Genomic DNA, 22,911 nt, shown 5'->3' on the forward strand with positions numbered 1-22,911 from the left:
TAAAAGTCACCATAGGCTGCCATTTAAATTCAATTCTTGATATCTGTAAATGTTTTCAACATGTTTCATTTGTCAATTCTGATCTAAAAATGTATATCTGACATCAGTAATTAGGAGAGTAATTTCTGATATCTAAAATTACTTAATTTACTAGTAACAATCACATTCATGATGTCAGAAATGAACATTTTAGTGGCAATTGACTTGTTGATATCAAGAATGGACATTTGCACGAGTAACCGTGATTACTGAATGGCTCTGTCATTTATTGTGCATTTCTTATATTGCTGCCGTAGAACTGCATTGCTTTTTTAACTTTGTGCACATAACATAACCGTGGCCAAACAATAATAATAATAATAATAATAACAATAAAAACTGTGAGGTTGGTAGCTAGAATCACAATCCAGCTTCAGTGACGTCTGCACCATTTAATTCTCTCTTGTTTTATTTCTCTTCTGTTGCTGTAACTCCAGGGAAGAGCTCATTCACAACTGAAGCTATACAACACTTCTGCAGAGCACCAGCACGCTGTGCATGAGGTTACCAACAAACCCCAGAAACACTACTACATTAACAAGTACGGTTGGTGATGTTTGTTTAGTTTTTATTGAGCTGCTGTACCAAGATTGTTTACTCGCTGTAGTTTAGTAAACATCTTAATAACTAAACAAATACATACATAAATGAATAAATAAATCGTTGCGTTATATTGAGTGAATGAAGTTAATTAATGTGGAAATTCCACCTACTCTGAAAATAATAGCATCAACGTTTAATTGTTCACAAGTATTTAACAGAAGTAGCTCCCACTCAGTGATTTATGACAATAATTAATGTTCTCAAATATATATTGTTGGCTTTTCTGAGGTAAATGTTATGTTGAGACTGTTATGGCAATTCACAAGCTTTATTCACAAGCTTTATTCACAAGCTTTATTCACAAGCTTTATTCACAAGACTTTATTCACAAGCTTTATTCACAAGCTTTATTCACAAGACTTTATTCACAAGACTTTATTTTTTAAACAGTGATTGATTACATGAAACATTAATTTAATTGAATTATTCTGATTTTCATCAACATGCCTCCTGATGTTCATGTGATGATGTTGTGCTGTAAATCGTTTTCTTGATGTAATTGTTACAGTCCTGTAATATTCTTGTAACTTCACAGTAAAAGCATGATTTTACCGCCCCCGCACAGCATTGTGGGATCGCTGCTGTTTGAAACTAGGCGCCAAAGGTACCGGAAGTGTTGAATCCTGTTTGGAGGAAGGAGCAGGTCTCAGGTATTTGATAAGTTTATGGATATATTAATATACTCGCTCGACGGAGGTGAAACGGATAAAGGTCAGATTAACACGTGCAGAAGCACAGCTCAATTAACTCCATCATCATTAACTTAAGATAATAGACTGTAACAATAACTGAATGAACACAAGCAAACCGCTGAAACATCAGAGCTGGTATCTTCCTCCCTCGGTTTACATGGACATCTTCCTCTGAATAAGAACATTATGATGAAGGTGTTTAGATGAACATGTTATAGCACGCAGCTCGATTAATGGCATGCGTCGTTACGTCACCACGTGACGCCATCCGACGTCCCTCCAGAATTTCACGTATAAACATATAGTTCGTCTTCGTGATACAGTTTTGGGCGTTTCATTTTTAATTTTATGAAAGCTTTAAGTGCAGTTAATTATGTGTACGTGCATACAGACGACGGCGGTGTTGAAGCTCTTTTATTTGCCGTCAATCGGTTGAGCTGCCGTGTGTGGATCCTGTCGCAAAATGCGGCGTAAAGTCCTACACGACAGTAATAATGTGATTAATGTGATATATATATATGTCTGTACTGCACTTCGATTATGCGACTAATATAGGAATACTCCACGTCTTCATTCGATTTGTGCTTACTTCGATAATGACTTTACCCGGAATAAGGTCATCAGAAATCTGTTTTAATCAGAGTATTGTCTTAATCGTATTAAAATCTGAGTATTGATATATTATAACTGAGCAGATGTTATAACGTTATTGTGCTTGAGGAAAGAGCAGAGCATGTGTCAGGGAAGCTGTCTGTATCTAAAATAAACCGCATATAAATTCACACCAGAGGTGTTCAGCTGCTTTCTGCAGACCAGTCCAGTTCTTCCACACTGACTCAATCAATCATGTCTTTCTGAACCGTGTCTTATACACAGAGACACTGTCATGTTAGAATAGAAAAGGGTTCTGTACAAACTCTTGCTATAAAATTAGAAGCACACAATTCCCTAGAATATCATTATATGCTTCAACATTAAGATTTATACTCATAGAAATTACTAAAGCAGTCAAACCTGTTCATTAGAAGGGGGTGCCAATACTTATGGCAATATATTAAAAACAATAGCCTTTTTTTTTTTTATTCAATGTTGAGTGGACCATTTTCTTTGTCTTAAAGCCAGACTGTATGGAATATTAAAATAATAATAGATTTGTAATTTGTATTTGTTGTGTAATTGGTAATCGATGTTGTAATGTTAATGTTTTTTTTATTCCCTAGCCCTCTGCCACAGCTGCTGATCCAGAAAGAGACCCTACCCAGCACAGCTTGCTTAATTGTGCAAGGCATGTTCTTCCCTTGTTTGGTTAAGGTTTATTACAGCGCTTAAGGTTTTTCAGGCACTGTGCTGGAATTCTGGCACATGGCCGTTGTAGATTAAAAAATAATTGTGATATGAAATCAAAGTATTGAGACTGTGATGATAAAAATCTTAAATATACCTGATTTAATTTTGGCCACTATCCCCTTTGAAGTAGTGTCCTTGTCCAGTGATAGCTCCCAGTGCTTCTGCTTCAGTTGAAACGCTCTCTGGAACATGTCTTATTTAAGAGGATCTAGGCATATCCAGCCTGCTCCAATGTGACAACGCAAACGCTCACAGCGCGTGGAAGACAGCAGATCCAAAGCACGTCTCAGATGGTCCTGGATAGGCTTAGCAAGGCCTCCAGGGAGCGTTCCAAGCAAGCCAGGAGCACTGACAACTGTGTATCGCTGCACAAGGAGACTACTTTGAAGGAGATAGCAGCCAAATTTATATCGGGTACTGTAGCTGTCTCAGAAAAGGTTGTATTTGCTTTAAGTGTTTCAGTAATTTATTTTGTGGAAAAGTATTTAGTTCACAAATTCGGTATAATGTATCAATGTTCATTTGGAAATTGTATTATAAAGTTGTGTAATAGTGACACCTACAGGAGAAATAGGTGCACCATTGGTTGAATTTGTCACATGATCTAGCTAGTCTTTTTTAGATTCAGATCCACAAAGAAACGCATGTGTGCTGAGAGCTATCTGATATTAAGAGTGTTTGTTAAAAGGAATGTCTATATAAATATCTTCTAATGTCTCCTGTATTTCTGATTGGAAAGCGCACACGGTATGTGGTTTATTCTTTAGACTTCATCTGTTAATTTGCAATGATGTACTTTGTTTATTGATATTGGTTCAGTAGGAAACAACTGGTTAAACTGTGGTAAAAACAGAAACACTGTATGTATCTGAATGTTATTTTATTTGTTTCAGTTTTTCACGATGTCATGACTTTATGTGAAGAAAATACGAGCCAGATGGCGATGGCCATAATGCTTATGAAGATATTAAACGTTAAGACATCAGTTGAAGCGTCATTCTTTTAATCAGAAGAAAACAGTCAGGAGCCGTTACAGTGAAAAACGTGTATTTACACCCCTGGAAGAGTGCCAGAATTAATCGAGAAAAGGGAAAGATCGTTGCTAGCCCTCGATGTAAAGAACATCCAGTCAACCTCGGTGGAAATCAGCAGCCATTGGTGGAAGAGAAGACGTCGCCATTCAAGGAAGCAACTCGACTTCGCTGCATTCGGACTGGCTTCATTTCGCGTGACTGTATTTTGTGTTGTGCGGATTAGTAATAAGAGCAAAGCAAGAAGATTTTGCTGCAGTGACGACGGATAGTCACAAGAGGGCAACGTTGCAAAGATTGGACAATTCGATTGCTACTTTTGGATTCACAGGTCAGACTATATCTTTTCAGCTTGAAATCTCATTTCTAGGTTGATGTTACTGTGTGTGCAAATGATTGAAACAAATATTTGCATTTGATAATTTGTTTTGAGTTGATAAAGGTGTGTAAATTGCCATTTTTAGGTGGTACTTACAGCTTGCTATTAGTGATTAAAGTTGAAAATCGTGTGATTTAAAGTAAGTTACCAACATGGATCAAAATAGATCAGACAATATCTTAGATCAAGTAATTCAAGCTCTTGAAGATGAAAAGGCACAATTAGAGGGGCAATTAGAAGCTGAAATTGATGTCTCAGAGAGGCTAAACTATGAAAGACGGTTAGCTGAAATTAATGCGGATCTGGACGTTCATAAGACAAGACTCCAAGAATCATCACAAGTTGAGCAAGAAGTTAGGCGATCAGAAAGAGAAAGGCGTCCAACAGAAAAAATGCTGGAGTTGAGACGTGAGGAGATCGTAAAAAGAGAACGGAAGTTCATGTTCACTTACGTAAACTTCAAAGCTGAAGCTCAGTTTATCAGATCTAAACTGAAGGAAGAGTGCTCTAAAACTGAGTTAGATGATATGATCGTGACTGCTGAAAAACGGGAAGCAGAGTTAAAACAAATATATGAGAGTATTCGTTCACTGAACGTTCCATCTCAAGATGTAAGAAGGAGAATGGACAGCTGCACTTCAGTTACTAGTGAAATAACTGCACTACTGAAGGGACGCTGCACAGAAGTTGGCACTAAGGATTTTGATGTGAAAGCCGTAAAAGAATCACTGTTCCAATTATTGCAAAGAGATGACGCTAAGTCAATTTATGGATCAACTGTGTCACGAGCTGAAAGAGATAGTCAGCAGAGCAGTCATATGTCAGTAAAAAGGGCAGAAGCAGCGGCACGCCTAGCTGCCAAACGTGCTGAACTAAATAGAGAAAAGGACATCTTAGCTCAAAGAAAAGAGGTGCTAGCCCAACAAGAGAAGCTAAAGATGCTGGAGGATCAAAGGGATCTTGAAGTTATGGAAGCTGAATACATTGTGTATGCAGAAGAGGAATCAAAATTTAATGCTGAAATAGGAGATACTAAAGAGAGAAACAGTTTGCCTCCGTGTCAGCATCCACTGCAGCACATCAACTCTTCATGCTGCAAGGTTTCTGAAAATTCCTTAGCTCAACCTTGCTCGGAAAGGAAGCTAGAGACGCAAGTAAATGAGGTCTTGTTAGTAAAGGCACTCAAGGAATCCCTGGCCATGACTAAACTTCCAGCTCCAGAACCATTCACATTTACAGGTGATCCACTCAAGTTTATTGAATGGCGCACTTGCTTTAAAGCTTTGATTGAAACCAATTGCACAACTCCAGCACATAGATTGTTCTATCTGAAAAGGTACATAAGTGGAGATGCACTTAGTGTACTAGAGGGAACCTTTTATCGGAGTGATGAGGAGGCATACACACAAGCTTGGGATGCCCTGAACAAGCGCTATGGACACCCTTTTTTAATCCAAAGAGCATTTAGGGCAAAGCTGAGTAATTGGCAAAAAATTGGACCCAGAGAGTCACTGAAGTTAAGAGAGTTTGGTGATTTTCTAATATCCTGCAAAAATGCAATGCCTCATATACAAGGTCTAGGAGTTTTGGATGATTGTGAAGAAAACCAGAAATTGCTGCAGAAGCTTCCTGATTGGATAACAACTCGTTGGAATAGGTATGTTACTAAAGTTTTAGAAGAAGGGAAGCCATATCCAAGTTTCACTGAGTTTTCAGGCTTTGTTGCAGAGGAGGCCCGTATTGCATGTAATCCTGTTTCCTCTCTACATGCTTTGAAACAGGCAGAGGAAAAACCTGGGAAAGAGCAGAAACGTTTCAAAGCCAGTGCTCTGGCACAAAATGTTAAACCCATTGCAAAGAGTGTGAGTGCGTGGGAAAAGGAGAAAGGCTCTCTATCCAGCCCTTCGGTCACTCAGGATAAGAAACAAATAGAATGTGTCTGTTGTCAGCAAAATCACTTTATATACAAATGTGAAAAGTTTGCAGCAATGCCTCTTGAAGAAAAGAAAGGGTTCATCATCAACAACAAGATGTGTTTTGGTTGCCTCAGAGTAGGTCATATCTCCAAAAACTGTAGAAAGAGAGCTACTTGTAACATCTGCAGACAGAGTCACCCCTCTCCACTTCACGAAGAACGATCTCAGGGAGGAAATTCAGAAGCTTTACTTGATAAAAGAGCTTCCACTAGTTTGTGCAGTGTGGGAATGGACAACTGTACTCGCACCTCAATGATAGTGCCAGTATGGCTCTCTTGTACGACAAAGGATAGCCCAGAAACTCTAGTCTATGCATTACTGGATACACAGAGCAGTAATACATTTATTGATCAGGACATCTGTGACAAAATTCAAGCAAACACAGAACCTGTGAAATTAAAGCTGTCTACAATGACTAACAGAGCTTCAATTGAGAATTGTCACAGAGCAGCTGGACTACGAGTAAGGGGTTACAGTTTGCAAGATCACATTGAGTTACCACATGCATATACTCGAGAGTACATTCCCTTGGAACAAGACAGCATTCCTACTCGCAAGAAGGCTCAGAGATGGTCCCACTTAGTCAGTGTTGCTGATAAGATGCCAGATTTATTAGATTGTCCTGTAGGGCTTCTAATTGGCTATGATTGTCCGAGAGCTTTAAAGCCAACTCAAGTGATATCAGGGAAGAATCACGAACCATACGCAGTCAAAACGGACTTAGGCTGGAGTGTAGTGGGATCCATAACACCCAACATTTGCTCTAGGAATGTATCAGGATTCTGTCATCGCATTTCTTTAAAGGAACTCCCAGCTGTCACACCCGCATCAGTAATCAGAACATTGGAAGCAGACTTTCGAGATACAGACGGTAAGGACAAGGCAATATCCCAAGAGGACATTCAGTTTCTTCAACAATTAAATGAAAATACCCAACACAACAAAGAAGGTCATGTTGAAATGCCTCTACCTTTTAGAGAACGTCCTCAATTAACGAACAATAAGCAACTAGCCATGGTTCGTTTGAAGCACTTGAAAAGAAAGTTTGAGAAAAATTCCAAGTACAAAGAGGACTACGTAAGGTTTATGGACAGTGCTTTTAGAGATGGTGATGTCGAAGAAGCAGAAGCCACATCAAAAGAAGGCAATACATGGTACATTCCACACCATGGGGTGTACCATCCCAGGAAGCCTGAAAAAATAAGAGTGGTATTTGACTGCTCAGCCAAATTTGAAGGCACGTCTCTAAATAACCACTTACTCACTGGACCAGACTTAATGAATGCTCTGACTGGAGTGTTGTGTAGATTTCGTGAGCAACAAATTGCAATTGTTTGCGATGTAGAGAAGATGTTCCACCGTTTTCACGTTAGTCCAGAGGATCGTGATTACTTGAGATTCCTATGGTGGGAAAATGGGGACACCGAAAAGGAACCAAAGGAATATCGCATGCGAGTGCATATTTTTGGAGCAGCATCCTCTCCAGGTTGTGCCAACTATGGCATGAAATATCTTGCCCACAAATATGGAAAGGACTACCCACTGGCAGCGAGCTTCATTCTGAAAAATTTCTATGTGGATGACGGACTTGTCAGCATTGATTCAAATGAGAAGGCCAAGAAGTTGGTTAACGAAGCACAAGAGGTCTTGGCAAAAGGAAAACTGCGTTTACACAAGTTTGTGTCCAACAGCAGAGAAGTCTTGAGTGCAATTCCTGAGAGTGAATGTGCCAGTCTAGGGAAGGATGTAGATCTGAACTACAATGACCTTCCAATGCAGAGTGTTCTGGGAGTAAAGTGGAACGTAGAAACTGATGCATTCTCATTCAAAGTTGACCTCACTGAAAGACCAGCCACTCGCCGAGGAATTCTATCTGTGGTCGCGAGTATATATGACCCATTAGGTTTTCTCGCTCCTTATATCTTGACTGGGAAAAAGGTGCTCCAAGAGATGTGCAAAAGAGGAGTGGGATGGGATGAACCTCTTCCGTCTGATTTGAAGCCAAAGTGGGACACATGGCTCCATGACTTGAAAAATATCCAAAAGATTCAAATACCAAGATGCTTCATTCCTGAAAATATGGGCAAAATCCAGAAAATAGAGCTTCATCATTTTTCAGATGCCAGCAGTGAGGGTTACGGGCAGTGTTCATATATCAGGATTGTTGCTGATGAAAAAGTGCACTGTGCGCTAGTTATGGGTAAGGCTAGAGTGACCCCTTTGAAGGTTTTCAGCATACCCCGCCTTGAACTGACAGCAGCTACAGTTTCTGCTGCAGTAAGTCATACTCTTAGAGAAGAGCTTGATTTGAAAGTAAATCAGGAATTCTTCTGGACCGATTCCCAAGTAGTGCTAGGGTATATCAAGAATGAGGCTCGTCGCTTTCATGTCTTCGTAGCCAATCGGGTCCAGAAGATAAGAAACTCTACGGATCCGAGACAATGGTTGTACGTGGAAACCAGTCAGAATCCTGCAGACTGTGCATCTAGGGGTCTCAAGGTGGCAGATCTGATGGACTCAAATTGGCTGGAGGGTCCTAAGTTTTTATGGGAACGAGAGATTATCGCTGATGAAAAATCTCCAAAGCTTCTTGTAGGTGACCCTGAAGTAAAGGTCCTAAGAACAGATGCCTGTGTAAAGAACAGTTTTCTGGAAAGACTGTCAAGATTCTCAGATTGGAATACAGCTCTTAATACCATCGCTAGGATCAAAAGATTGGTGAGCAGAGACAGGTCAATGCTTATCAGTGTAGAAGAGAGAGAAAAGGCAGCTCATGTGCTCATCAAGGCTGCACAAAGAGAAGCCTTCGAAGAAGAATTCAAATGGCTCAGTCAAACCCCGGCTAGGCTGCCAAAGAATAACAAGTTATACCAACTTGATCCTATCAACCAGGATGAATTGCTCAGGGTTGGAGGACGGTTAAGAAAGTCTAATGCAGCATTTGAGTTGAAACATCCAATAATTCTTCCTAAGGAAGGTGTTGTCACACAACTAATACTTGACCATTGTCACAAGAAAACTCAACATCAAGGTCGAGGTCAAACACTGAATAAACTCAGAGCCAGTGGATACTGGATTTTGGGCAGTGCTCGAATTGAATCAAGTCTTATGGGGGGTCCCCACCATCAGACTTTTTTTTTGGTGGGGGTTAGTCTCGCAATATACAATTTATACAAAATAAACAATATATTTGATCATAATATGCATAACTATATACAATTTAATGTTGCATAACAAAGAGAGATAAGCTACTATTCTTCTTTTAAATGGCTTACTCCAAGTAATACTGGATTTAGAGGGTGACAAAGCAGCAGACCCAAAAGGGCAACTATGGCAAATATACCAGGGGACTACATATAAGGCACTTGAAGATCCGTAAAAGCATGTGACATAAAAATACATTGAAATTTCTCAAAAACTGTAGAAAATATTCAGATGGCTTTCAGACACACTGAATGGTATTCAAATTCAGCAGTGGCACAGGAATAATTATTTCATAATGTTTCAGAAAGCAGTGATAAAGGAGCAGTCAGTAACTTCAAATGGACCTGTTTAAGGACCTTTTTATTGCTTAAACAGTAGCAAAAGGATGGAAAACTGTTATCAGGCTGTAATGATACTATAGAGATGAGATTAAGTATTATTCAAAGAGTGCAAGACAACTGGGCAAACAGGATATAGTCTTTATAATAGTTTATAAGATTAACTTAGGCATGTCCAGGAGTCAAAAGTCAACACAAATAATAACAAATTTGTTAAATGTGAGCCTAAATCATCACAATTAAAAGAACAAAAGACTTAAACTACTTCAGTCTGTGTGCACTGAATTTATTTATTACACGAGTTTCACAATTTGAGTTGAATAACTGAAATAAATAAATAAACTTTTCCACGACATTCTAATTTATTGAGATGCACCTGTGTATATATATGTATTTATTTTTATTTTTTTTAAAGTAAAAACATTAATATTGTGAGAATGTGAAACAGCTGTTTTCTATATTTGTCTATTTTCACATCATGATCCTTCAGAAATCATTTTAATATGCTGATTTGCTGCTCAAACATTTCTTATTATTATCAATGTTGAAACCAGTTGTGTACAAACGGTTTTCAGGATTCTTTGATGAGTAGAAAGTTCAAAAGAACAGCATTTATCTTAAATAGAATCTTTTGTAACATTTTAAATCTTTACTGTCACTTTTGATCAATTTATGCATCCTTTCTGAATAAAAGTATTAATTTCTTTAATTTATTTCCACCCAAAACCCCAAACTTTTGAACGATAGTGTATAATGTTACAAATTATATCTATTTCAGATAAATGTTGTTCTTTTGAACTTTCTATTCATCACAGAATCCAGAAAAAGAAATTGTACATAACTGTTTTCAACATTGATAATAATCATAAATGTTTCTGGAGCAGCAAATCAGCATATTAGAATGATTTCTGAAGATCGTGTGTGTTACGTTCCCTTTTATTCTAGGGGTGACGGGGAAGTAGCATATACCATTAAAGGTGTATGAAAGCGTAAGAGAGAGAGAGTGTTGGCTTTATCTGCAATCACAGCACTCACACACAAGGAAACTCTTCAAGAATTCATTTACAAAGTAGTGTCTCTAGTAAAGCAGTAAAAAAAAAAAAAAAAACAGAAGTAAACAGTACAGGCACTGAAGACTGGAGTAATGATGCTGAAAATTGTTTACTATTGTATTATTATTATTTTAAATTGTAATAATATTTCATGATATTAGTGTTTTTACTGTATTTTGGATCAAATCAATGGAGGCTTGGTGAACAGAAATGACTTTTGAACAGTAGTGTACGTTCAACGATTTCAGTGCAGTTTACATAGTTACGTCCAGTAGGTGGCGCAGTGGACTGTTATGAGTGAGTCTGTCAGTCAGCAGACTATTCAACCATTTCTGTCCAAAAGTCTGCTTTATTCAGGAAATTACTATGGCTATCAATATGTCAATCATAGCTATTTCAAGAGTGAATCCCGCATTTATATGCCGATGTAATTCCCGAAACTTTGCAGCGTGTATGTGGCCGTTGGTCTTAGCAGCATGAAAAACAAGTTTTATACAATTCTGAATGGATTATATATAGCACAGAAACCGCACAACGAGCACTCCCTTTATAATTACTAAAAAGCTGTCACTCATCTTCATCGAGATCTCTAGCACCCCAGAACCAGGCCTAATAATAATTTATGCAAGGAATACAAAAGACATGGAGTTGATAAATATAGTGGAAAGATATAGAGAGAAAATTACCCCTCAAAAAAGTCAGTAAGAAGCTTCCTCTTCCCGACTGCGAGTGGAGGTTTGTTATTCTGCATTTTTTTAGCTGAAGTTAGCTTGACGGAGCGGCGCCAATCAAGCAGTCATGTCAACGATGTCCTGCGCTTAGCGGTCTTTAGATGTGGGCGGGGCGTTTGAAATTTAAAGAGACATGACAACTAGCCCATAAACAAACTTAATATAAATTATTGTAAATAATTCACGAAATTTAATTTACCATATCCATTGCTTGAATTTAATCACATTTGTCATTATCATTTTTACTCAAATAAAAATGTCTGAGGGACCCCCCTAAGTCTATTTTTTACTTCTTATGGGGGGTCCCTAATGCCTTATGGGGGGTCCCGGATCCCCCCAGCCCCCCTTCAATTCGAGCAGTGATTTTGGGTGCAAGCAAGGTAGTGGCCAAGTACATCAACAATTGCGTTACCTGCAGAAAGCTGCGCAGACCAGCTGAAGAACAACGCATGGCTGATCTTCCAGCTGACAGAGTAGAACCTTCACCCCCATTCTCGTACTCAGGAATAGACTGTTTCGGTCCCTTCTATACGAAACAAGGTCGCAAGGAATTCAAAAGGTATGGTCTGTTGTTTACGTGCTTAAGCTCCCGAGCTGTACATATAGAAATGTTAGAGGACCTTACTACCGATACATTTCTGAATGCTTTAAGATGTTTCATAGCAATCAGAGGAGCAGTGCGACAGATCAGATCGGACCAGGGAACTAATTTTGTGGGGGCAAAGAATGAGTTGGAGAAAGGGTTGAAGGATCTGGACCAAGAGAGGATCTCTACCTATCTTGCAAGTAACCAATGTGACTTCCTTATGAATGTTCCTGAGGCAAGCCACATGGGAGGTGTGTGGGAACGCCAAATAAGGACAATTAGGAGTGTGCTGAATGCTGTTCTGGCACAAGCCAAAGGAAGACTGGATGACGCTTCATTAAGAACATTTTTCTATGAGGCAATGTCAGTTGTAAATAGTCGACCACTCACCACCAACACAATAAATGATCCAAAGAGTGTTGAGCCTTTGACGCCCAATCATCTGCTCACGATGAAGACCTCAGTACCTCTTCCTCCTCCTGGCAAATTTGTCCGTGAAGATCTGTACGCTAGGAAAAGATGGAGGAGAGTGCAGTATTTGTCAGAACAATTTTGGAGCAGATGGCGCAAAGAATATTTGGTCAACGTAAGCCTCAGACAACAGTGGCACACGCCTAGAAGAAATGTTCATGTTGGAGATGTAGTAATTGTCAAGGAGGACAATATTCCCAGGAATGAATGGAAACTTGCTAGAGTCGTTGAGACAAGTGCAGATGATGATGGTTTAGTCCGAAAGGTTAAACTCCAAATGGGTCAAAGTAATTTGGGAAAGAAAGGTGAACGCATGACACAAACGTCTTTCCTCGAGCGTCCAGTTCAGAAATTGGTGATAATAGTTGAGAATAATTCCTAAACAAAGATGGAATAATGTAAAATAGATACATCTACATCCAAGAGAATTAGTCAAGCAGAATTACGTAAAATTACAATAATTCTTGTCACAAAGGTATTGAAAAGTATTTGAAAGCTAAGTGACAGCTTATAGGAAAATTACCAGATTGACTTAATTCTGATCAGAACACAAATCTTTGTAATTTTGGTGGCAGTGTAGCTGTCTCAGAAAAGGTTGTATTTGCTTTAAGTGTTTCAGTAATTTATTTTGTGGAAAAGTATTTAGTTCACAAATTCGGTATAATGTATCAATGTTCATTTGGAAATTGTATTATAAAGTTGTGTAATAGTGACACCTACAGGAGAAATAGGTGCACCATTGGTTGAATTTGTCACATGATCTAGCTAGTCTTTTTTAGATTCAGATCCACAAAGAAACGCATGTGTGCTGAGAGCTATCTGATATTAAGAGTGTTTGTTAAAAGGAATGTCTATATAAATATCTTCTAATGTCTCCTGTATTTCTGATTGGAAAGCGCACACGGTATGTGGTTTATTCTTTAGACTTCATCTGTTAATTTGCAATGATGTACTTTGTTTATTGATATTGGTTCAGTAGGAAACAACTGGTTAAACTGTGGTAAAAACAGAAACACTGTATGTATCTGAATGTTATTTTATTTGTTTCAGTTTTTCACGATGTCATGACTTTATGTGAAGAAAATACGAGCCAGATGGCGATGGCCATAATGCTTATGAAGATATTAAACGTTAAGACATCAGTTGAAGCGTCATTCTTTTAATCAGAAGAAAACAGTCAGGAGCCGTTACAGGTACATTTTTTTTATTTTATAGGCACACTGAACTTTATTTTTTATTGCACCCTGAACATATTTCGCGCACAGAAAGTTTCCTTGTTTTAAGCCCTGTTAATAGTTGTTACATGGATATATGTGCCAACGAAGAAAGGAAAGACTTATTCAATATTATTTAATTCAATATAAGCCTATTGCATCCATAAAAAGCCTAGTCTAAATTAGCAAAAACCATATCATAACTTCTCACAGCCAATATACCATAAGTCTCCCAGCCGATAAAATTGGTACTTTCGCCCATCATGCCAACACCGCCACTCGTGCATGTGTGTGTTTTTATGTAGTGCAGCTTTCTAGTGCTCTTTTAGTTATCACATTGTGTTAATGCATTTCAGGAGAGACATTAAGCGCAGACAAGAGGATGATGTCCATGGAAGGAACCCCACAACAATCTTTTGAATGGAGAGGCAGCGACCTTCACTGCTTACTATGTGTTCAACCTGCAGTCCTTAAGAGGCCTCAAGCACTCTTGATTTGTCCAAAGGTGTGTTACACACTAATAATGAACATAGATCCATCATTCTCATATGGAACGTCCCAGGAATCACTTTGTTTTTGTTCAGTATTGTTAGGCTCTATGATATACTCTATGCATTGATGTCAAAAGACAGGCTTCCATCCAATTCATTTGCATCTTTTTAGTGCATTCGTAAAAATTTGGCCAAAAAAAACCAACCTATAATTGGAGAGCGTTTCCATCAGCTCTGTTATGTGAATTAGAAATGAGAAGGAGAACAGCTGTAGGATCAAAATGTAAGGGGCTTAAGGCAACTTAAAACACCTGATAGAATTGCAACAAATGAGAATTTAGGCGAATACATCTGTTCAACAAAATATCTAGTCAATCCACATAAAAGTTTTTATTCACATTAGAATATTTTACCTGAATTTTAACCATTTCCAGTCAGGATTTGTTTTCTTCTAATGGTTAATATGTGCATTAAAAAGCTTTAAGTGTCTGTTCTACCTAGAGTTGGTGTTCCCCTGCAGGACATTTATGTAAACACAGATGAGTCTGACAGACAGCAGTTTAACATTACGACTTTCATTAATTAATTAAAGAAGTCAACATTTTTTAAGTATGGCTAAGGTATTTTGCAGGCGCTTTTGTCCAAAGCAACATACAATACAGTGCATGCATACAATGATATGATATATTTAAGAAAAACAACGTAAAAGCCAATGTAATTCTAACTGTTGTTAATGTTAAATGAATACATCATGGTCATTTTCTTCTACGAGCAAGTAGGAATAGGTTACGTTTTATGTTTTTTCCTCATTAACATATGAAAACTGTTTTTCACTCTCTGTTTTCAGAGCTTTTTGTGGAATCAACTCCCAGACGGGCAGCAAAGCAGAGAAGAGAAAAGGGCTCAACGCACCTGTCTGCACCCTCTTAAGAAAACTGGACTTTCAGTTGATGGGCTAGTATTGATCCTGTAAAATTACAATACATTTCTAACAGTAAAACTCCTTGAGATTAAAATCTCTTTTGCAAGAGTGACCTGGCCAAGAAAGCAGCAACAAATAACATAGCATATACAAGTCTACATCATAACACACATCAAAGATCGCAACAACAATTCACCAAAGGATATAAAACACAGCTTGTTAAAAGTAGCTTAAATTCATGTAATGATGGAAGCACGGTTAGCTTTAAAATGCTTTATAGATTATTCCAAGACACAGTAGCATTATATCCAAAGCCCTTTTTTCCTAGCTCTGTTCACACCAGAGGGACTTTAAAATGTAACTGATCATTGGAACGTAAATCAATGTATCGAGAAGACACCGGGAGTTTGCCCCACCAGAGTTTCATTGTACATGCACAGTGACAAAGTTCTCTTATCTCTATTATCTCTTATCTTAAAAACAGGAATAGAGTTGCTGAATACAGTGACCTCACATCACATTAAACAGTGTAAAAACACACTTATTGTTTGTATTTTGTGATAAGATTTCCAGAATTTAAAGCCAGTGAAAGCTAGCACCATGTTTCCTGACGATGTCTCCCATGGGTAACATGCACTGGGTGAAAAGAAACGGTCCTAGTACTGAGCCTTGTGGTACTCCATACTGCACTTGAGATCGATATGATACCATTAAGGTGTAGAAATAAGAGACAGACCTTATTTTTGAATGGTCACATACACAAGTAATTTTATTCATTTAAAAAATGTTGTTACTCCTGAATTTTAAACCATCTGTTTACAGCAGGGGTGCCCAATCCTGCTCCTGACATCGACTGTCCTGCAAAGTTCAGCTCCAACTCTAATTTAACTCTAATCTCTAATCTAATGTTTGATTAGAGTTGGAACTGAACTTTGCAGGACAGTCGATGTCAGGAGCAGGATTGGGCACCCCTAGTTTACAGCAATAGATATGTTTTAATTATTTGCTTAATACATTCATCCCCCTTCTACAGACTTTATCAAAACAGCAGGACCTTCACTGCAGGAAGTGTGTTTTAGTGAATGATATTCACCCCTGAGGGCAAACCATGAGCGGAGGAGCCACTCTGGAGCATGAATTTCTCTAGCGGCTTGTATTTATTATGTATGAAGGACTTTAAATGTCTTTTAAGTTCGCTCATTTCGCTGAAACTTCTCACACATAGAGCGCAGTGATACGGCTTCACTTCACTGTGAATGATCTCATGCCTTTTCAGGCTTCCTGCCAAATTAAAACCCTTCCCACACTGAGGACAGATGAATGTCTTCTCATTAGAGTGGATTTTTAAGTGAATCTGTAAGTTTCCGCTGACTGCAAAGGTTTTCCCGCACTGCTGGCATGTAAAAGGCTTCTCTTGAGTGTGAATTCTCATGTGTCCTGTAAGGGCTCCTTTTTGTCGAAAACTCCTCTCACACTGAGTGCACTTGAACGGCTTCTCTCCAGTGTGGATTCTTATGTGTTCTGTAAGGCTCGCTCTTTGTTTAAACCCATTTCCACAGTACTTGCAGGTGAAAGGTCTCTCTCCGGTGTGGATTCTCATGTGATCCTTCAGGCTTCCTTTACATGTGAAACTCTTTCCACACTGACGGCAGGTGCACGACGTTCTAGCTCCATTCCTCTGAGTTCTCTTTTGTGACGCACTCGTTTTATTCTTTTTACAAGATTTTTCATGCAGTCCTTCACTTTCCTCTTCAGCGTCACTCAGTTCTTCGCTTTCCTCTTCCACTTCCATCAGGTCTGAAAGGAACAAATTAAATTTACTTTTTCAAAAAAATCAATTAAATTGACAAGAAGAGTGAAATAAAAGTGACCCCTATTTTATATCATCATGTATATGTTAAAGGTTAATTTTATCACAACTCTAAACCTTATTATTATTCTCATAATATTTCCTGGGTTTTGTCTCCACAACATGAAAACAAGCAAAATACTGGATAAATTAGCCATCATAATAATAATAATAATGGCTAATAGTGGCTTTGGTTAAACAGAAATGTTTCAGAAAGGGTCATGCTTTGCTACACAATGTGTGTCCAAGAGAAATGTTGTGTGATTAATGTGTGTGCACCATAATAAGGAGTTATTCAGCTACTAATAACTTGTACTTGTTTGGGTGGAAATATTAATGTTCCAGGTTAAGATGGATGAAGATGCCTCCTGAAAGGGACAGTTCACCCAAAAATGTAAATTCAGTCTATAGGTGTGTTGATTTGAAGCGGCGCTGTGCAGAATGATCAGTGTATGACATCACAGTCCCGCGAGACGGATCCTGATGCTTTCATCCACTCTTGATGTCATACACTGATCATTCTAGCGCCGCTTCAAGTCAAACACACCTAACGTTTACTTACCCTCATATTGTTACAAAGTTTTGAACACAAAGAGAAGATATTTTGAAGATTGTTGGTAATCAAACATTTGCTGATAGACGTTGACTTCCATAGTTTGAAAATACGATGAAGGTCAGTGTGGCCCAGAACTTGTTTGATTACCAACAATATTTCAAAGCATCATCTTTCATGTTCAACAGAAATCAGAAACCCAGGTTTGGAGAGTAAATAACAGAGATTATGTTTCTGAGTGAACTGTCCCTTTAAGAACAATGCACATTTACTTTTACATTGTAACATATTTAGATGTAAGTTTAGCATGTACAGGAATATGCTGATTATTCAACGTGTTATTAAATAAAGAGAAATATTTGCTAATTTAGTTGTAAAAGTAATATTTGTATTTAAAGTGTCATGTAAAATACTAAATCAACTGATCTATTTAGAATTGTGTTTTGATTATTTAGCTGAATAATTGAATAACTGATGACAGACGAAGCAGAATCCCAGAAAAAGAGATTATTTTTGAAAAGTAAATTTATTCTATGACTTATAGTTACATATTTAATTACCTATAATTAGAAAATATATCATAATAGCAACATGCAAATGAAATTATTCCACTCAGACAATAAAAGCAAAGATGTCTGAAATTGAATTAATGGAATTACTGAATAATAACCGCATTGATTACAGAAAGCATTACATTAAGATCCTTCAGTGCCATTTCTGGCTTCCAAGGTTCTCTGTTTATCTTTCTGCTGCAAATCTAAAACATTAATGTGTCCACAAATCCCTCGTGAACAGTCACACAAACGTGGATATTCAACATATGTGTCGTCTGAAAAACAACAAAATAGTGCAGCCATTCATAAAAAGTGTTGGGATGATTTTGTGCTATAAATGATCGTCGGACATCTGTCAGCAATAATCGCAATGTATTAATATCCTCTTTTGTGTGTCCATTGTCTGGAGAAAGCTGTGAGAGCAAGCGGAGATCATTCAGTGAAGTTACAGAGGACTCGATAGTTTTAGATCCACTGCTCGTCTACTATCAGCTCCTGCAAACACTCCGATACACAGATATAATGATGGACATCAGTGCTCCACACACAGTAATAAGAGTTCATATAGATCACTGTTAATATCACAGACCTCTCTGCTCGTCGGGGGCTTTCTCTCCGTGTGTTTCTGCATCTCTCGCGTCTTCTTTCTCGTCTTTAAGAAACTCCATGGTTCCGGTAGATTCAGTCGTTCCTCCGGGACTCGGTCCTTCTGGTTTGGCGTCTGATCCGAGCGCTTTCTTTAGCGGAATGATCTGTGTGTGTGTGTGTGTGTGTGTGTGTGTGTGTGTGTGTGTGAGTGAGAGAGAGAGAGAGTGTGTGTGTGTGTGTGTGTGAGTGAGAGAGTGTGTGTGTGTGTGTGTGTGTGTGTGTGTGTGTGTGTGTGTGTGTGTGTGTGCGTGTGCGTGTGCGTGTGTGAGAGTGAGAGAGAGAGAGAGAGTGTGTGTGTGTGTGTGTGTGTCTGTGTGTGTGTGTGTGTGTGTGTGTGTGTGTGTGAGTGAGAGAGTGTGTGTGTGTGTGTGTGTGTCTGTGTCCATGTGTGTGTGTGTGTGTGTTGAATGGCTGTGGGAGTGGTTGACTGAACATCTGGGTCTTTGTTAAGTCTGTCCGAGGCTGCTGAAGCACCAGAGTTAGAGACCAACAGAGTTTCCTACATTTAGCAGAGGTGACCGTAACTATTTCTATCAAGCTCCTCGAAGTAGAAAGTCATTGTAGCAGCTTTGAAAGTCAGTGGGGGATTTGTTTCTTCTGTAAATGTTTACGGGAAGTGATTTCTCAGCATTTTTTGAACAGTGTCCAGTTGCAAATGTGATATTTATATACAACAGTTCAATAAAGAGAAGTTATATATTAGACACAATATTGTCTGTGTAAATGAAAATATTAGCTATAAAGCCTATAAAGTGAGTAAAGCTAAAAAGTGAGATCATACCATCCTGCTTCTGTGGGTAGGGGTGTTAAATATTTATTTATTTATTGTCAACTTGTTTCATCTCTATAGGTTTTAACATTCTAGAAGCTTTTAATTCCAAAGATAAACTACAAGTCAGAGTATTCAGATGTAATGTATTCTAAGTTGCTTCAGAGGCATAAGGTATTGCAAGAGTTAATAACCTGGACTAAACGTCAAGAAAGATTTATGGCTTTGACCTTTTGACCTTACCCCTCCCCCACATAGCCCACCCATGCTGCGAGCTTGATGTCGTGTTGACCCCGTGACCTGTTAATGATGTCCAGATGTGGAAATCAGCATGGCTGCGTCCGAAATCACATACTTCCCTACTATATAGTATGCGGAAAACAGTAGGCGAGAAGTACCCGGATGACCTACTACTTCCGCCTGAATTCTGTAGTAGGCATACGATGGACACTTTACTATCCCATGAGGCTGTTTTCAAGCGGAAGCACCTCAGGGACAAACGGTGGTTATTGTGGTTAAACTGCACTTGTTTAAAATAATCAAAGTAAACGGCTGATTTATTAAAGTTTAAACGTTGTAAATCGATGAGATGTCTTCGTGAATCGGCTGTAAAAGGGTTTTTTAATCATTACGGAGCAGATCAAGCTAACGAGCAGCTCGAGCTAATGCTGTACATCAGCTTGATAAAACTGCTTTTTATGGAGACGTTCATTTTTTAGCAGTTTAAAGAAATTAGAAAATTCAACGGATTCACAATGATTTTTTACCTCTTTTTCTAGTGTTTATATTTAAGTTAGTATATATTTTACATAGCAAGCCACTGTTAATAAGTATGCCTCATTTGTCAGTGTAGCATTAATAGATTGATCATGATTAATGTTGACTGTTTTGACCTTTGACCTTACAGGGACTGAATGGCAGCTGATCCAGTGGACAGTCGCTAATGAAGCCCTATCACTGGAAAGAGTAATGCTGCATCAAAGGTTTAGAGTCAGTAAATAAATCATGTAAGATGTAGTTTTATTCAGGTGCTGTTTTCACTGAATGTAGTACATAATAACACTTAAAGCAAAGGTCTTACTGGATTGTTTTTGTGCTTGATTTCTGTGCATTTACTGTGACAGAGCAGAAGCTTGAGCGCTAAGTTTCTGCTCAAGTAAAACGTAAATGTGGAAAACCTAAAATAAAAATATAAAGATAATAAAAAAAAATAAAGTTCACCCCAAAATTTGAATTCTTTCATGATTTGATCATGCTATTGTTTTTTCGTGTTATAATTGACTGTCTTGCTATTTTGCAAGGATCTTAAGTGTCCCCAGACTGGTGTCAGCACCGAGGGTGGTGAGGTTACAGCAGCATCTTGGAGGTGGTTTCTGTCTTGGATGAGGCAATAGGGCAGACCTTCCATCACACCACACAACCTGATGCCTCATCCAGACCAGAAGCTGCTGTAACCTCACCATCGATTCGGTGAGGCAACCGTTGAGAGAGGAAGGACATAGAGGAGCTGATGCACGAGATGAGGAGAGGGAAGCAGAAAAAGAAATGGAAGCAGTAGAAAGGGAGGAGAGGAGATGGAGAGAGATGCTGGAAAGGGAGGAAAGAGAGAGACATGAACGAGAGACCAGGGAAAGAGACCGAGAAATGAGAGAGAGAGAGGAAAGATGAGACAAAGGAGAGAGAGGAGAGATTTATTCAGCTTTTAGAGCTCATGGCAAAAAATAAAGAATATTAATATTAAACTACTTTTCCATTTATTTATGTTGATTGTGATTGTTTCATGCTGTTTTGTTGCAATGTTAGTTTCCAGGGATTTACAGTAGCTAGATTGTGTCCGTTGTTAATATGTGGCATTGAGTTTAAAACACTTATGTACACTGATTGATTTTGTAGGAGTTTCCAGCTGGTTTTTTTTAAGCAAAATGCAGGAATATCTAACAAATGAGAACAAGTGCCGCACTGTAGAGAAAACCCAGACCAGACAGCTTTAAAATGTATTCATTTTATGTTTTCTACATGAATAAGAGCACGAAGCTTAAGACAGCATCATGATGAGGGACGTGATGGACGGTTAAAGCCGGATCCATCCTTGAAATATAATCGGCTCAGCAGCGTTCAGGAGGCTCACTGTCTGTAAAGGTGTTTATAGTTTGTTTGTTTGTTTTAGAATATGTATATATCTATTAATTTTGTATAATGCATATATTGTATCTATAATATTTATTTAGGCTATGTACATATTGTTTGTGTTCATTCTCTCTCTATATATATATATGTATGTATATGTATGCATTCATTCAGGTTTATTCGTTGATTCATGTCTCTTTTGTTTGTCCTGTGTATTATTATATGTATTCATTCATAACAATAAATCTTTATTTCGTTGCTCCAAATCAGCCTTTGTCACGGTGTTCATAGACGTCTCTTTTTATTCGGAGGCTAAATTGGTGATTATACTTATGTTATTTGATAAATATTTCATAAGCTGTCGATGAAGGCGTGATCTACTTTACTTTACTTTACTTTACTTTTAGTCATTTAGCAGATGCTTTTGTCCAAAGCGACTTACAAATAAGAAAAAGTAACTAAAACTAAAAGTTAACACTCAGTAAATACTCTATACACACATTTAAGAAAATACAGAAATTAAATAAAATTGTCAAATGCATACAACAACAACATTTCAATAGTAAACATATAAAGGAAATAAAATAAAAGCGATACTTGTATCCTTTGCCCGGTGGAGTCGATGGTCTTCACTCTCTTTACTCTTTAGATCTGCGAGCAGCTGACCTATGCCTCCTCTGACCTGCTGAAGCTGTTGAACCAATCATCGTTAAAACGCCGATGAAAGCGGAAATAATTACGAGCAACATTCTGATGTTCTGATTAGTAGAGCGGGCTCTTTCAATGACGACGCATGACACGTGACAGCATGAACATGGCGGATGTAGTGCGTCCGAATTCCATTCATACTACCCTCATTCATACTATATAGAACGTACTGTTTTAACGGTCGAGAAGTACGTTTGAATGCAAATGTAGAACCTACACAAGTAGTATGCGATTTCAGACGCAGCCCATATGTGGAATTCCGATGTCGATCTGTGACCTTCTGTGAGGAAATATGATGTTTGTACAACTCTGTCTGCTGACAAAACCATAAATGAAGTCTTGAGGAATGTTTTTGAACATTTAAAGCAAGTCGTGGCCTAATGGTTAGAGAGTCGGACTCGTAATCCAAAGGTTGCGGGTTCCAGTCTCGGGCCGGCAGGGATTGTAGGTGGGGGGAGTGAATGTCCAGCGCTCTCTCCACCCTCAATACCACGACTGAGGTGCCCTTGAGCAAGACACCGAACCCCCAACTGCTCCCCGTGTGTGTGTGTGTGTGTGTGTGTGTGTGTGTGTGTGTGTATGTACTCTTCTCATATTCATTACATCTCATTAGCATGATTCTCTCGT

The 22,911-nt window shown here is 38.4% G+C and overlaps 1 long non-coding RNA gene across 1 annotated transcript; it reads left to right on the forward strand.

The window, feature by feature from the left end:
• Positions 1–1,594: 1,594 nt before the first annotated feature.
• LOC306846222 lies at positions 1,595–16,227 on the forward strand. The gene is made up of 4 exons (XR_013782052.1): positions 1,595–1,950; positions 2,555–2,619; positions 14,020–14,168; positions 15,002–16,227. It is a non-coding gene; the product is annotated as an uncharacterized lncRNA (long non-coding RNA).
• The last annotated feature ends 6,684 nt before the right edge of the window (positions 16,228–22,911 follow it).

Source organism: Barbus barbus, assembly GCF_936440315.1.
Source record: "Barbus barbus genome assembly, chromosome: 26".
In the NCBI taxonomy this organism is placed as follows: Eukaryota; Metazoa; Chordata; class Actinopteri; order Cypriniformes; family Cyprinidae; genus Barbus; species Barbus barbus.